Genomic DNA, 14,289 nt, shown 5'->3' on the forward strand with positions numbered 1-14,289 from the left:
ACATGGATACACATGGTCTGCTCTGAAAGTAATGTCTCCCATTTTATTATTTCGGCCCACAACATCAGAGGCAGATGGTGGTATGGCAGTAAAAGGTTACCAAAAGGTTACCCACCAATATTCTATTACATTTTGTTGCTCGTATGACAGATGGCAGCTGAGGGCAGTCTGACAGATGTGGAACTGTGTATGAAGCAAAGGTGTATCACTGAATTCCTCCTTGCAGAAATCATTTCACCTAATGATATTCATCAGCTCTTGCTGAACATTATGGAGACCAACCAGTTGATGTGAGCACAACTGAGGCAGTGGATAGTGCATATCAGCATTGGCAACAGTGACATGAAAGAAAAGCCACATTCTGGACAGCCATGTACAACTGTCACTCTTCAAAATGAAAAGCATCTTGATAAGCTCATCTATGTTACTTGGCTAATGGTGGAGACTACATCGAAAAATAGTGTTTTGTAGTTGAGAATTGTCTCTATCAAATAGTGTTACTGTGCTCTTTGTAGCTGCTGAAATTCCCATGGAAATGAACAGGACACCTACTTACTTTAAGGCAGTTGGGCAAGCTTACATTGGCAAGGTGACTGTCATGACTGAGGCTGAATCTCTGATCCACAGTGAGGTTCCCGACTTGTATAGAATTTTATGGAGTATGGAGAGAAAGAATGCTCTTTACATAGTCCTGAATAGACCTGACATTTGCAATTCAACTGACTAAAATATTGAAACAAATAATGTTACATACAATTGTCCATAAACTCTTTATTTTAGAAGTTATATAATAAGCATTTTTCCTGATCAATATAAACAGCCAGTAATTGAGTATTTAAGCAGACCTTCATTTGAAGATGTAAATTCTGGGTTTCAATGTCAGCCAGTCACAGAGATACATGCAATATTCATCCTTCTGAGCTACATTTCAAACAGTCTCCTGTGTCAGATTATGGAGGCGTAATATTTTTAAGACCTTATTTATTGTCATAAATTGTCATTTTGTTATAATTCTCATAAATGCTTCTTTTACGGGTGATTGTAAAGTACTGTAGATGTGGATGAAATTTACAATACTGTGAATGTAGGAAAGAAGATAGGGGTGTTTTACAGAGATAGTCACTGGGGGTTTTAGAGATGGCTGTGCTTCCTGTGAAAGGGGTGAAGGATGCAAGATTATTTTTCAGTTGTCCATCTATACACTGGACAACTTTATCTGCAACCTGCAAAGACAAATGTAAAAAAATCACTCAGAGACTGGCTGCTATCCATTAGCTGGTGAAATATATCACTGAAGGTCTTTTGTAACTATCTTAGTTGAAAGTGAGTTAACATCTGATATCTATTGTTATACTGGAAGTATGCATTTGCCATTAAACCACTGCACTGAACTCCATGTTTAAATTCCCAACAGTATCGTTGTCTTTCTGTGTCTTGCAAACAGGTAGCCCAAGAACCATTATCTAGGTAACTGACTAAATTTAATCTTTTTGCCCAGTGTAGATGGAAAAAAAAAAATTAGAATAAGATATTTATGCTAGAATGCCTAACATAAAATATAATTGATGAAATCTGATAGGATTAAATCATCTAAACTACCCCATGTGCAAACCACAACACAGTTAAAGCTAAGGTTAAATCAGTTTAGGTTGATATTTACCAAGCCTTATCCAGGCCAAACTCAAAAATAAGCCCTATTCTTCTTACACTTAACAAAATGCATAAATAAATAAATAAATATTCCAATAATAGAGCTTGACATTTGTGCATTTTAAAAAAAGAAACATAAAGAAAATTATTTTAATGCCCATTCATAGCATTATATTTTAATTTCCCTCACTGAAATGACAGAACAACTAAGGTTGCAAAAGAACATCTAGTCCAACTGTCAAACCATCACCACTATGCCCACTGAAAACCACATTCCTAAATGGTACATCTACACTTTCCTTAAACACCACCAGGAGTGGTGACTCCACGACCTCCCTGGGCAGCCTCTTCCACTGTCTAACCACTCTTTCTGAGAAGAAATTTTTCCTAATGTCCAACCTGAACCTCCACTGCTGCAACTTGAGGCCATTATCTCTCATCCTATTGTTAGATGAGATGAATCAGAGCAAGTGAAAAAAGCACCCAAGATAAATATATATATCCACCAACTTCAAACAAAGTGTTTTATTTCCTTTTATTCTTCAGCATATTTGTAAGGTTATTACTATTAGTCAAAATAAATTTTATTTTATGCATTAGTGAAATGTGGTTTTGGAATAAGCAGCATAGAAGTGGCACTTTGAAAACATCAGGACCAAACAATTCAATATTTCAGAAAGAATAACGGTTTCACAAATACTTTACATCAAACATAAATTGCATTTCTCTGCAAAAATACAGTTCATCTAAGAAATGCCCTCTCACTGCACTCTTCAGCAGATTTATGCCAGGCTGCAAAGAGAAAACTCTGCTGAGCTTTGCATGGCACAGCAGGTGCCTTCAGGGTCCCTATGAGTTTCCCACACAAGGAAGAGGGTACAGTGAGGCAGATAAGTTCTAGAGAGGTCCTGTGGTGTGGGACCAATCTAGCACAAGCTGCCCCTGTCTATATTCTTCATGTTGATGTGCACGTTGATGTATATGAACATGTATGCGTTTGAACATGTATCTATACAAAGAGCATACATACGAGTGCTATTGCTTTATCTATATGTGCAGCCAAGAGCATGAAAGAAGAATGTAGTGCTAGGAAACCTAGTGATATCTGAGAATAAAGTCCCATGTACTACGAATAGAGGAAGCAGAAGTGTGAGTTTCCATGGTAAATTACATTAATGAAAAATGCTTCGTTTCTGAGTTGTACCACAAGAGAGCAATTGTAGTGGAAGTAACAATGAGATATATAAGTGATAATATTCTTCCTCCTCAGTGTAGAAGAATGGGAGGAACATATCCCTGTTGTGCAGTAAATGCCAATAGGTGCAGCCAAAGTGTCTATTGTTCTGAAGCCCGCAGGAAATTTGGGTAAAAACTAATGCCAATTTTTCTATTGGATCATTCAGTTAAATGAATGTTGGTTATAACACAGAAATGAAGAAATGCAAGGGCATTTTAAATTTAAATATATTTTTGCAAGTAGAGCAAGGACAGCCACATTATTCTCTCAGTAGGGTGTGTGCTGCTGTATCAGTTAGCATCTGTTCTTTGCAATTCCTCCAGTCAGAATACAATGATTTAGTAAATATGCAAAAGCCATACTTCTGCAAATTATCATTTTTCCTGAGGTGTTTGTTTCTAGTTCATATACAGTAGATGGCACTGGTGGAATAAGAAGTCATGATACGTGGCAGCTGTAGAAGCTCTACAGCCTACAGCACTTCCACCATCTTTCAGTCAAGATAAACCATTACCTGATTTTACTATTCTCTCATCCTTCTTTTGACCAGGAGCAAAAGCAGCTGTAAGCACGTGACAATTTTTATTCTCCTTGCTAACAGAACCACAGAATTTTTGAGGTTGGAAGAGGCCTCTGGACATCATCTAGTCCAATGCTCCTAAGAGCAGGGTCAATTAGGACAGGTTGCTCAGCAGTGTGTCATCAGATTTTGAATGTCTGCAAGAGTGGAGACTCCATAACCTTCCTTGGCAAGTTATTCTTGTGTTTTTTCTTATGTTTAAATGGAAATGTCTCTATTTTCTGGAGATCCCTTCCAACGCCTATGATTCTGTGATTCTGTGATTCCAGGGGAGCATTCAGGTATTTTTACTAGTGACAGATTTCTTGGACAATCATACGTAGTTGAAAGAAACGTGAGGAATGTTTTAGAAAGAACCTCCTAATGCAGCTTCAGGATGGTTGTGATTTTTCAGGCAAGAACATTGGCTTTCTTAAGAGAACATTTTTTTTATATCATTGTTCTTGTAATCATTACCACTGGCCAAATGTTTCAAAGACGATGCTACAAAAATCAAGGTAAAATTCTTTGACTGAAGTCCAAGCTGACTACTGAGTAAAAAGAAATTGTCCAGTGCCCTGACAAGGCTACAGACATTTATGTTACAGAAATAGAAGGAAGAACGTGGATGAATAATTCCCAATCAATTCACTCGGAATTCAGAAGGCCCTCTTTGATGTGAACAAAGCAAGCTGGAGATCTCAAATTTGATTGAATTTAGTTCATTCACTGAAAACTGTTACTCTAGAAGACTAGGTAAATTCCCAGACCTGTTATTGCCAATGCCTGTGAGATTAGCCACTGCTGCATTCACTCTGGGCATAAAATTCTAGTTTTGCATTTTCTAGCTTTTATTAACATTTCAAATATTACAGCCTAACAGATTTGTTTTTATTCCAGTTTTAGCTATAATAATGGTATTAAAAAAGTGAAGCCAAATGGAACCTTTTTCTTCTAAGTACACTTTAAAAGCATTTTGATAGAAGAAGATCTTAAACAAGTTACAGCTTTTTATTCTGACTCACCATGTGTGAATAAAAGAACAGAGCCAGGGAGATTTCACAGCTACTCGGGTAAAACGTGGTTGTGATTGTCAAGTGTGGTTAAGAGCAAGAAATTGTACAATCAGCCTAGGAAAGGGCAAAAAAAAAGTCATTAAATTCCCGTCAGAGTAAGCACTCTTCTGTACCAGAGGACACCTGGTAACTCTAATATTTATACCAATACTTTAATACTTCTTAACTTTCACTGTATATGCGCCACACCAGCTTGGAATAATTTCCATTTGGTTACACACAAGATGCACAATTGGCAGATCTGGGAAATCTCTCCTCGATGATTATTCTCCACTGGACTTTAGGATGGCACAATCTCACCTCCCACTGTTTTACTTGTCACTGCATTGAGCAAAAAAGTGGGCAACCTACTGGCTTTCCTAATACTCTAGTGCCAAGTAACACATGTACAGTTTCCACAAACACCATTTTGGTAGTTACTTCATGAGCATCTGCTGCCCACAGCCGGGAACAGCCTGGCTTCCCCTGCAGTTGATGATAACAACAGTCTACTCATTACTTCACCTTCTTCTGAAAGTTCAGCTCCCTCTTCCAACTTGAGGCCTATAGCTTAGAGCAATTTATAGCAACTACCACAGAAAAGGTGACAGCAGAGCAGTTCTGGTCAGTGTAGTAGTGTAAAATGAAAAATGAGGTTCCACTGACCTTCTCCAGTGCTTTCGTCTGGAGTTCTGGAAAGAGCTCAAATTTTCAGAATCCATGGGACTTGCTGGTTTTGCAAAAGGCCTGATAAGAGAAACAAAGCATGTCAAAAATTTTTCTTAAGCTTTGATGAAAAGCTGATGAGCTGTGAGAAGGAAAGAAAATGGCAAATGGCAATGGAGGAAAAAAAAAACAGAAAGAATTTAATCGGATGTGTATTGTAACATGACAAAAAGAGTGGGTAGCATCTCTAAATTCTGGTGAAACAATGTCAGGAGTTATGCAGAGTTAAAGAAACTTTAAATTTAAATTAAAAAGGTCGTTAAATATAATAATATATTCAGACTCTCAGAATGATAGCTGGCCAGCATCCAAGGCATTCACACAGAGCTACAGAATCCCCTCCTCCTCACAACCTAAACACACAGTAGGGATGTTTGGTGATACAGATGAGAAGTGAGAAAAACCAGGAAAATAGCTTGGGGTATTCTAAATTCATATCCAGTATATGTACCCAACAGAGATGAGCATGAATCATCAGTCAGAAAACCACATAAATGATCATCCTCCCCATGTTGATTTTATTTCATTTGCTTTCAAATCTATTGAAGTATTGTTTGGTTTTGTTTTATTTCAAACACCAGAGCCACCATCATCTGTAAGCTCACTTCTTGGGTTACAATCTGCCTTTGCAATTCTCTGAAATCCAAGCCTTATGAAGAAAGTTGTTCTTTGTTCACACTCATAAATCATCATACAACAGAATCATTGCCTGCAGGTGACTGATTGAAAAAAAAACTAGTTACAACACTGAAAAGGTTATGAAAAAGAATAGGATACTAAAATGTTCAGTTTAAAAAAACAGAGCCTGATATGGAAAAAGAAAAGGTTAGCATCCTCTCAGTTAACTTCTGGGGCACAGAACTCTAGCTTATCAGCTTGAATCTGATGCTTCATGTCAACACTTTCTGAAGTAAAATAGGATTCACCTCTTCTGATACCAGGAAGGAGAGTTTTAACAAAGGAGCTGAGATTCAGATGTCTGCACTTTTTCCTCTGTGCAGCATGCAGAGTAGGATGCCACGTCTGAGTATTGCAGAGTGTTCACTATTTGCTGTTAGCTGGACTCACAGCAGGACTGAGCTTCTGGTTATTGGACTCCTGCAATTCAGAAGTGTTGGGACATCCAGAGAGCTCATTTCTTTCAAGCACTGCAGCATTCAACACTCCATTGCCTAACCACAAAATTTAAAAGTGGATTCCAAAATGCTGTGGTCCATATGCTGTGGATGGAAAAGGAATGTAGGTTACAGGAGCTTTGCAACTACTTTTCCACTGAGTGGAGCAATGTTTGAGTTGTACAATGAGGAAAGCCAAACAAGGAATGGGAAATTTTGCAGAGCTCATGCTCTGGATGCAGGAATATAATCTGATATGAAATCCACTCAGAAGAAAGAATAACTTCTGCATTGAAGTACCTAGGTTACGTACATGGAATATCTTATCTATGATATCTGCATCTTAGTGACATTGTCCAGTTATGTCCAGTGGAGAGAAATACGCTTTCCCAGAAAGATTAATTTGGCTGGTTTTAAGAATCTGTCTTGATATGAAACATGACAGATCACATCTTGTATGTTTCTGAAGACAGTTTCTAGACAACTATTCAGATAGCAACTTCTGTATTGTAGAGTCTGCATTTCAACAGATGACTGTAATTCATTTGTCAGTTTGAAAAGATGGCCACTAGAGGAGTTGCCCAACTTCAGGAATGGTTTAGTTACTTTAACATTTGGATGAACAAAACACCTGAATTGCATTCTTCCCTCAACCAGCACAATTGAAACTGCCTATTAGCAGAAAGGATCTTCAACTTCTCTCTTCTTATGACAGGTGGGCCACTTTTCAAGCAAGAAGAGAGGAGTGGCCAAGTGGCAATGCCGCTCAGTGGGAATCACAGTCAGATGGGTTCCTCTCAGGACTTCCAGGAGTGAAGCAATCATGATTAAAAAGATAGCAACAAAACTTAAGGCCAGATCCAGATCTAGGTCCCCTATTTCTTCAGCAAAGACCAGAGGTGAGTCTCTTGATGGACTCCTAGCATACACGTTTGACCTCATTGAGTCCTGCATTCTCTGTTGCTCATCAAAAATGAAGAGTATCTTCTAAAACACAGATGGTAAAGTTCTGCTCTGGTTGGGATACATACCTCTCAGGCACACAAACAACTATGTCACTGTACAGAAATTAGGGTTTTCTATGCTGCCTCTATCTGATGATTTTAAATATGGTAATACTGAATTGTTAAAATGTTAGGTATAGCTAGAAAATGTTTAGAAGGACTACAGTCTTCAGTGAACTTAGACTGTAATTCCAGCCCAAGCACTATTGAGGCTGTACAAAGATACCTAGACAGTGGATGAGTTCTTAAGTGTTCAGTTCAACCATACTAGCATCACTTCTATATACAGAATGCTAACTTTAGTATACAATATATAAATCATAAATCATGCTAAATTGAAAAAGGAAGGATTTTTTGCTTTTCAGGCCAGCAGGTAATTGAACATGCTTGTGGTGTTTCTTTGTAATGCTTCTACTAAAGTAGACATTTATATTCTTTGAAAATTGAGGTTCTTCCCTCAATGTCATACTTATACTTCATTGTTCCATCTCGTTCCCATTATTCTTTCCTTAAGGTTATCTAATTTTTACCATATGACATCCAAATTCTCTTCTGCCTAGTTCTACACTGGATATTATTGCTCCAATCCTACCTCTCATGATGAAGCTGATAAAGAAAATACTAAAATCCACTTCAAGACTAATCCATAAAGAATGTTTTTAGAGGTCTTTTTCAATCTATTACTTTTTTTTAACATTGTCCATTGTCTTCTTCACTTTAAACTTTTCCTTAACTACCTGAAAATTTGCACCTCTCTCTGATTAATGAGCACTTTCCCATGGACATCATTTCAGATGCTTTATTCAAAAATTAGTCTGTCTCAGTGGAATTACTCTCATTTTACTTCAGCATCTTTTTAGTGGTCATTTACAGCTGAGCCACTCACCCCTGGCTAACTTCACAGTCAATGGAGAGAAATAAGCATTTGTAGGTGTTATTCACCTGTTTTAGACATTGACTTTAGGACAGGATGAATCATACCCTAAAATTAACTATTTTTTGGCACTGCTGAAAAGAGAGCCTGGGGTGACTGTTTGAGAAAAAGAGAGCAGAAAAATGCCTTTGGTTAGATTAATCTCACCACCCGTAACAAAATAAATTAGAAATTTCATAAATTTCTGCTTTATAAAATCTTTTATCCAAAAAATGAATCCAGTCATTCTGGTATAAATTTCCCTTGGCCAAACATGTTGCATTTTATTCAATTTTCCATTACCTTTATGCCATAAATTACTCTTTCCATTATAAATTGATCTTGCATACTGCTGATCACTAGATCACTAAGCGTGTTGTTGTTCAGTATTTTCACCCTGAGTAAAATAACCTTCTGTATTTTACTTTGATCTGCAAATTATTTGATTTTCTATGTATTCATTCTGAACTTCTTAATTTTTTTGTATTAAATGTTTATTTTTTATATAACTATGAATCATTTAATATATAATCTTCCTAATATGTACTAATTGTCCTGTCTTTGCCCTTACTTTTCCATCTTCTACTTAGGTGCTGGGTATTTTAAAAACTAAACCCAACCAATGCCATAAGTTTGGAATGCAAGAATTTCATTACTAACTAAGCTTTGAAAGGATGTACCATTCATATATAACTCCTCAGTTGTGTGTCTTTAGAATAAAAATTAAAATAACCAGTACAGGCAATAAGCACAGGTAAGCATGTACTGAATAGCACATGACCCCTGAGCAATGCGCAATCTTCTCTTCCAGACTCCTCTTTGATATGAAGACTCTTTGCAAAACAACACACTAAAGCATCTCTCTGCTGCTTAGTAAATTACTTTCAAATTGACTTTATTAATATCAAATAGGAGCATATTGTATCATTATTAGCAACCCATTATGAATGTGTAAATATCACTAGATTGCCATATTTATTGGAATAATAAACTGTGAACATTTAGCATAACATTAGAATCATTAATACAAGACTATAGTAGGGTGTTTTTTCATACTCTAAGCAGACAAGAAGCATGCATAATTCATACTTTTCAACTGGGAACAGCAGTCTAGATTGCAGAAATATGTCTTAAATCTTAAATGTGTTTTTACTAACAACAAAAACAGGTTTTTCAGCTGATCTAAAGTAATTGCTGAGAGAAAAGCTGAAGAGGCTATCATTATGAAATGTAATTGTAAATGGAGAATCATGACAGAAAATGTCCTAAGAAACAGTTCTCCTCTGTATTTGATTCATATTCACTGAGGATCTGATTCAAATCTCAATTGAAAGATGGCTGAAAATCTCCTGCTGAAGCCAATGGATCTTGGAACATTGCTGAAGGATAAGATTGATGAAATTATCCACAGGAGTTCATATGAAGATATGAAAAGTAAATGTCCAAGATCGTGTATGCAACTGGTGCTAAAATGAGAGATGAGATCGAACTGTGAATCTCATTTAGATGTGGAGATCTTTGGAATAATTTTCCCTGTTCAGTCACTCCCAATGGTCCTGGGGGCTTTGGGTCTCTACTTTGATCCAGAAGCACTTCAGAAACAGACAGCAGGTATGAAGTGCAGTCTTTAGAGGCTTCTGTAAACCCACCAATAAATGTAATACATGCATCAAACCCTAACACCTCAAATACTACATGTTATAAAATACAAGCAGCATTTTAACTATGCATGTGTAAAAATGACATAAAGGAAATTAGATGACCAGAAAACACTGGTGGTAAGAATGCTCATATGCTCAATGTGTCGAGGCCTCCTATGAGCAAAAATAAAGAGGAAAACTCATTCACAAATATAACTCTTGCCTCATGTAAGAGTGAGATTGTTTTATATTATCGATAGGTTCATGAGTCTACATTCTGTAGAGTAAGACGATTTAATATTGCATATGAAACTGATTTTTATCAGTTAAAATATTAAAAGAATAATGTTCTACAGCAGTATTTCACTGTTACTGAATCAGTATTCATACTGTCTTTCCCTATCCCTACTCTTCCAAATCCTTCTGTAAATTTTTTATCTTTAAGCTCTGAAAAATTAACTAATTCTTCTTCAGTAGGTTAGTGAACAAATAATAATATACTGAATAAATATACATTCTGAATACTTTTTTCTCTCCTTTTTACTTGTTTTCTCTGATATTATTGTCATAATTACAGCACCTCATATTACTGAAGATATGAATTCTTAATGTGCTATCTGTATTGCATTAATCCTTGCATGCTTCTTGTACTGTGTATTTAAGATTTTAAGTATTAATACTAAGTTACTCCATTACACTGAGAAGTTTGTGCTGGAGGATGGCTCCTGGAACTCTTTGTCTAGGAAGATTGCATTCCTGAGAACTGATGTGTGATTCCTAGTGTCTAAGGAGACCAACAGACACTGTCAGGTTAGGATTCAGCAGCTATTAATATGCGTCTCTAAAATAAGTCCTGCAGTTTGGGATCTAGACATGTCTATTTTTCTCCCACTTGTCTGGAATGAGTAGTTCAGTTGTAAATAAAGAGAGGTGTACATTCAGTCTGATTGAACCCCATTTCAAGTGAAGGAAATTTACTGCTGTCTGTTATCTGATTGCCAACGTGGAAGAGGCGATATACATGCCATCCAAAACTCTACTCCATATCTTCAGGAGCAATTCTGTCAGAAAGGAGAAGGAATGAACTGGATGCTTTGTGCACTACAAGATTTTGCAGTTCTACAAATATGTATCTACCATTATTTCCAGAATGACACTGCTTGCCTTGGGAAATGGTAAATTATGAAGTGAGCAGGAGAACATTTTTAAGAAGCAACTTCCCAAGGGGGAGTCTTCGCTAAGGTAAGGCACATTAAAAGAGGAACTCACTCTACACAGTCTGTCTAGAGTCTGTCTCTTGAGCTCGAGAACAAGAATGAAAGCAATATCAGACAGCTGTCTGTCAGACATAGAGTTTGTGTGGTTGTTAAACAAAAAAACTGTTATGTCTGTAATGTTGTGTAAGGAGAACACTTCTGAGCATGCTGTATTCTGTCTCCCATCCATTTCCTGTACATGCAATAGCTTCCTAGTTCCACATGGCCCTTTTCAGAACAGATACACTCTGCTCAGGTATGCTTATCAAGAAAATGTTTGAAAAATGTAGCCTTCTGAATGATCTGAATGGCACATACATCTGAGCTCACATTGACAGAACAGTTTGCATGACTCAAACTCAGTTTTGAACATTTGCCTTAAAGTCACTGGTTTGGCCTCAACAAACTACATAGACATATTTAGATGTGGTCTTGGAAACAAAAGGCTCTTGGAAATGCTAAGCCCCAGCAGTGTTCACACAGCAAAGAGAAAATTCCTAGCCTTTTTAGGAGTTTTGTTAAGCAAATAATTGTGACACAGAGTTCCAGCTCTAAATCAAGACCAAACTTTAAAGAGGGCAACCACAAACTTGCAGCTTAATCTCCTCTGTAAGCTTAAAAACATTTAACAGTATGACTTGCTTAGCATCATGATATATGCTTGAGAGTCAGCAAGATAAACGTATTTGAACATTCATACAGAAGACAAAGTGTGGTACACCATGCGTTTTATTCTACCTGTACATTGTATCAAACAAAACTTCCATGAATGTTTGTATTTTTCTTTATTGAAATAAAAATGACTTTGCTTGCATTCAGCCACTGCCAGTGGTTGCACCAAATGCAATAGGAGACCCTGCCTCCAGGGCAGCTTTTATGTGCAGTTTTACTATTTATGATCCCCACACCATTTTGGAGGAATCCCTGTTCTTTTTTCAAGAACAAATAAAATTCTGCTGTTAAACTGGTATGGCCTCCTAACAGTTCTGTAGCCATATCCACACCAAGGCAATGAAACTCCTTCGTAGGATACACAGATGAGACTTTTGCAGCAGATGTGTATTGAGCTTATACAGGATATCAACATCCATTTTGTGGTAGCTGTCTTGTTTTAGTAACAGCCTATATGGATGGTAAAGTTGCCTTATTGTTCAGCATTACATCTTTAGAAGTCAGACACTGATTGCTTGTTTCTTGCTTAATATAACCACCCTTATGGCAGCAAATGAGGAATCTGGTGTTCCAAGTGCTCCATGCATGGTATCTTCTAGCAAAGAATTAGTCTGGTCTCATTGCAGATGGGTTTGATGATTTGCTTGTGACGGCTCTCAAGCAGCACTATTGAAGAGAACTAAGGAAAAGCAACACAGATCAGTGTGAAGGACATGGCAAGCACTTCAACTCAAAACATAATAAAACACAGCTGTAAATACAACTTTACCTGACTATGCTCCTTGCCACCACCTAGTGGGTGGCTGGACATTTTGTTTATCCCTATGAAGTACTGGACTTTCTTCTGGGAGAAGCCACAAAAATACTCTGCATATGTATTATAGTTAAATGCATTTGTCAAAAAGAGTCACTGTTAGCTGGTTCAATTTATGCCAATATCTGTGACATATATTCGTCTTAGATATGCTGCTAAATGTGACATCTCTTCAATATGTATTTAGTTTATGAGGCTGTCTTTGAAAACATGGACCTACTGAAATCCCATAGGAACATATGCATTCATCTGTTTTCAGATAGAGCAGGATTTGCTTCAACTTTGCCTTTTATCTTATAGTATGTCATGTATACACCAAACATATATATATGTGTGTGTGTGTAGAGATAGGGAAGCTGGGAATAGAGAAAGAGAGAAGCCAACTCATGATGCTTTACTCAAATTTTCTTCAGAACTCCTGGCTTTTTGTACACTTATACATGGTTCCCCCACACCCCTTCAAGACTTGCACTGAACTGAAAATTAGAAGACAGAACAAAAATGAATGCAGTCTTACAACTACATTTACTACAAAACTGATTTTAACCTTCTGACAGCCACTATCCTGTTACACGTAAAAGAACTGTTTCTATTCTGTTGTATTTTCAGCTGGGTCTGGCAAGACAGAAGAAATCGCCTGTATCAAATCCTGTCCTCCCTAAATCACAGTCAGTGGTGTGATGGACATTGAGTACTGAAAGATCCACAGAACTTACACTCCTGCAAGGAAGAACAAGCTTAACATCTCCAGTGTCTACAAATCAAAGCGACACAAACTGCAATGTTACATGACTACAGCAGAAAGAACCAATAAGGCCAATGCTCAAACATAATTTACTTATCAGAACACTGCTTTTATTCCTCTTCAAGACGTTTCTAGAGATCATATTTTGAGCATTCATTACAGTTCTTCACTCCTTTAAGTACATAGATATACAAACATATGTATACACAAACATACGTATATATCTATGTGCAAGTATTTGTATAAATATGTCTATATAAATGTGCATACATATTTAAACTTCATCTGCTGTCACCTGCTTTTCCTACTTAGCACTCTGAACTGCTTGCTGTAAATTACACACCTGGAGTACTGTTCCACTCTGATAAGCTCTGCCCTCTCCCCTTCTTCTCAGCTTTGTGGATGAGTTGCAGGTAAGGATTACCCTGTTCGTGTAGTGCATAAATATATCTTTATACCAACAAATTTCAAATTCTGATTTCTGTATTTTCCATTGTTTTGGAGTTTTTTGTTTGTTGTTGTTGTTTCTTTTTTAATGTGTATAATCTTTACTGATCTGGGATTTTGCTTGACTGACGTGGGGCTGAGTCAGAACAATAAACCTGATGCAGAAAATAGCAAGCTGGATTCAGAAACTGGAACATTGTTTTCATCATCAGTTGTTTTATCCTTCCTGTAGTTCCTAAGCATAAAATCCAAGAGATGTTTTCATATAAACCTTACAGCAATGATCTTATTAAAAAAATGGTAATTCTCACCCTTCTTTATGGTATACTCACATCAGAGAGGTAATTAACTTTAAGGGATAAAAGAAAGATGGTAAGTCTGCATTTAAATAGTATATTTAAATATTGCTTAGATCTCCCAAATCTAAGCATGGATTCCTTACTCATCCCCATTGCT

This window comes from Tympanuchus pallidicinctus, unplaced genomic scaffold (assembly GCF_026119805.1).
Source record: "Tympanuchus pallidicinctus isolate F22 unplaced genomic scaffold, pur_lepc_1.0 scaffold6, whole genome shotgun sequence".
Taxonomy (NCBI): Eukaryota; Metazoa; Chordata; class Aves; order Galliformes; family Phasianidae; genus Tympanuchus; species Tympanuchus pallidicinctus.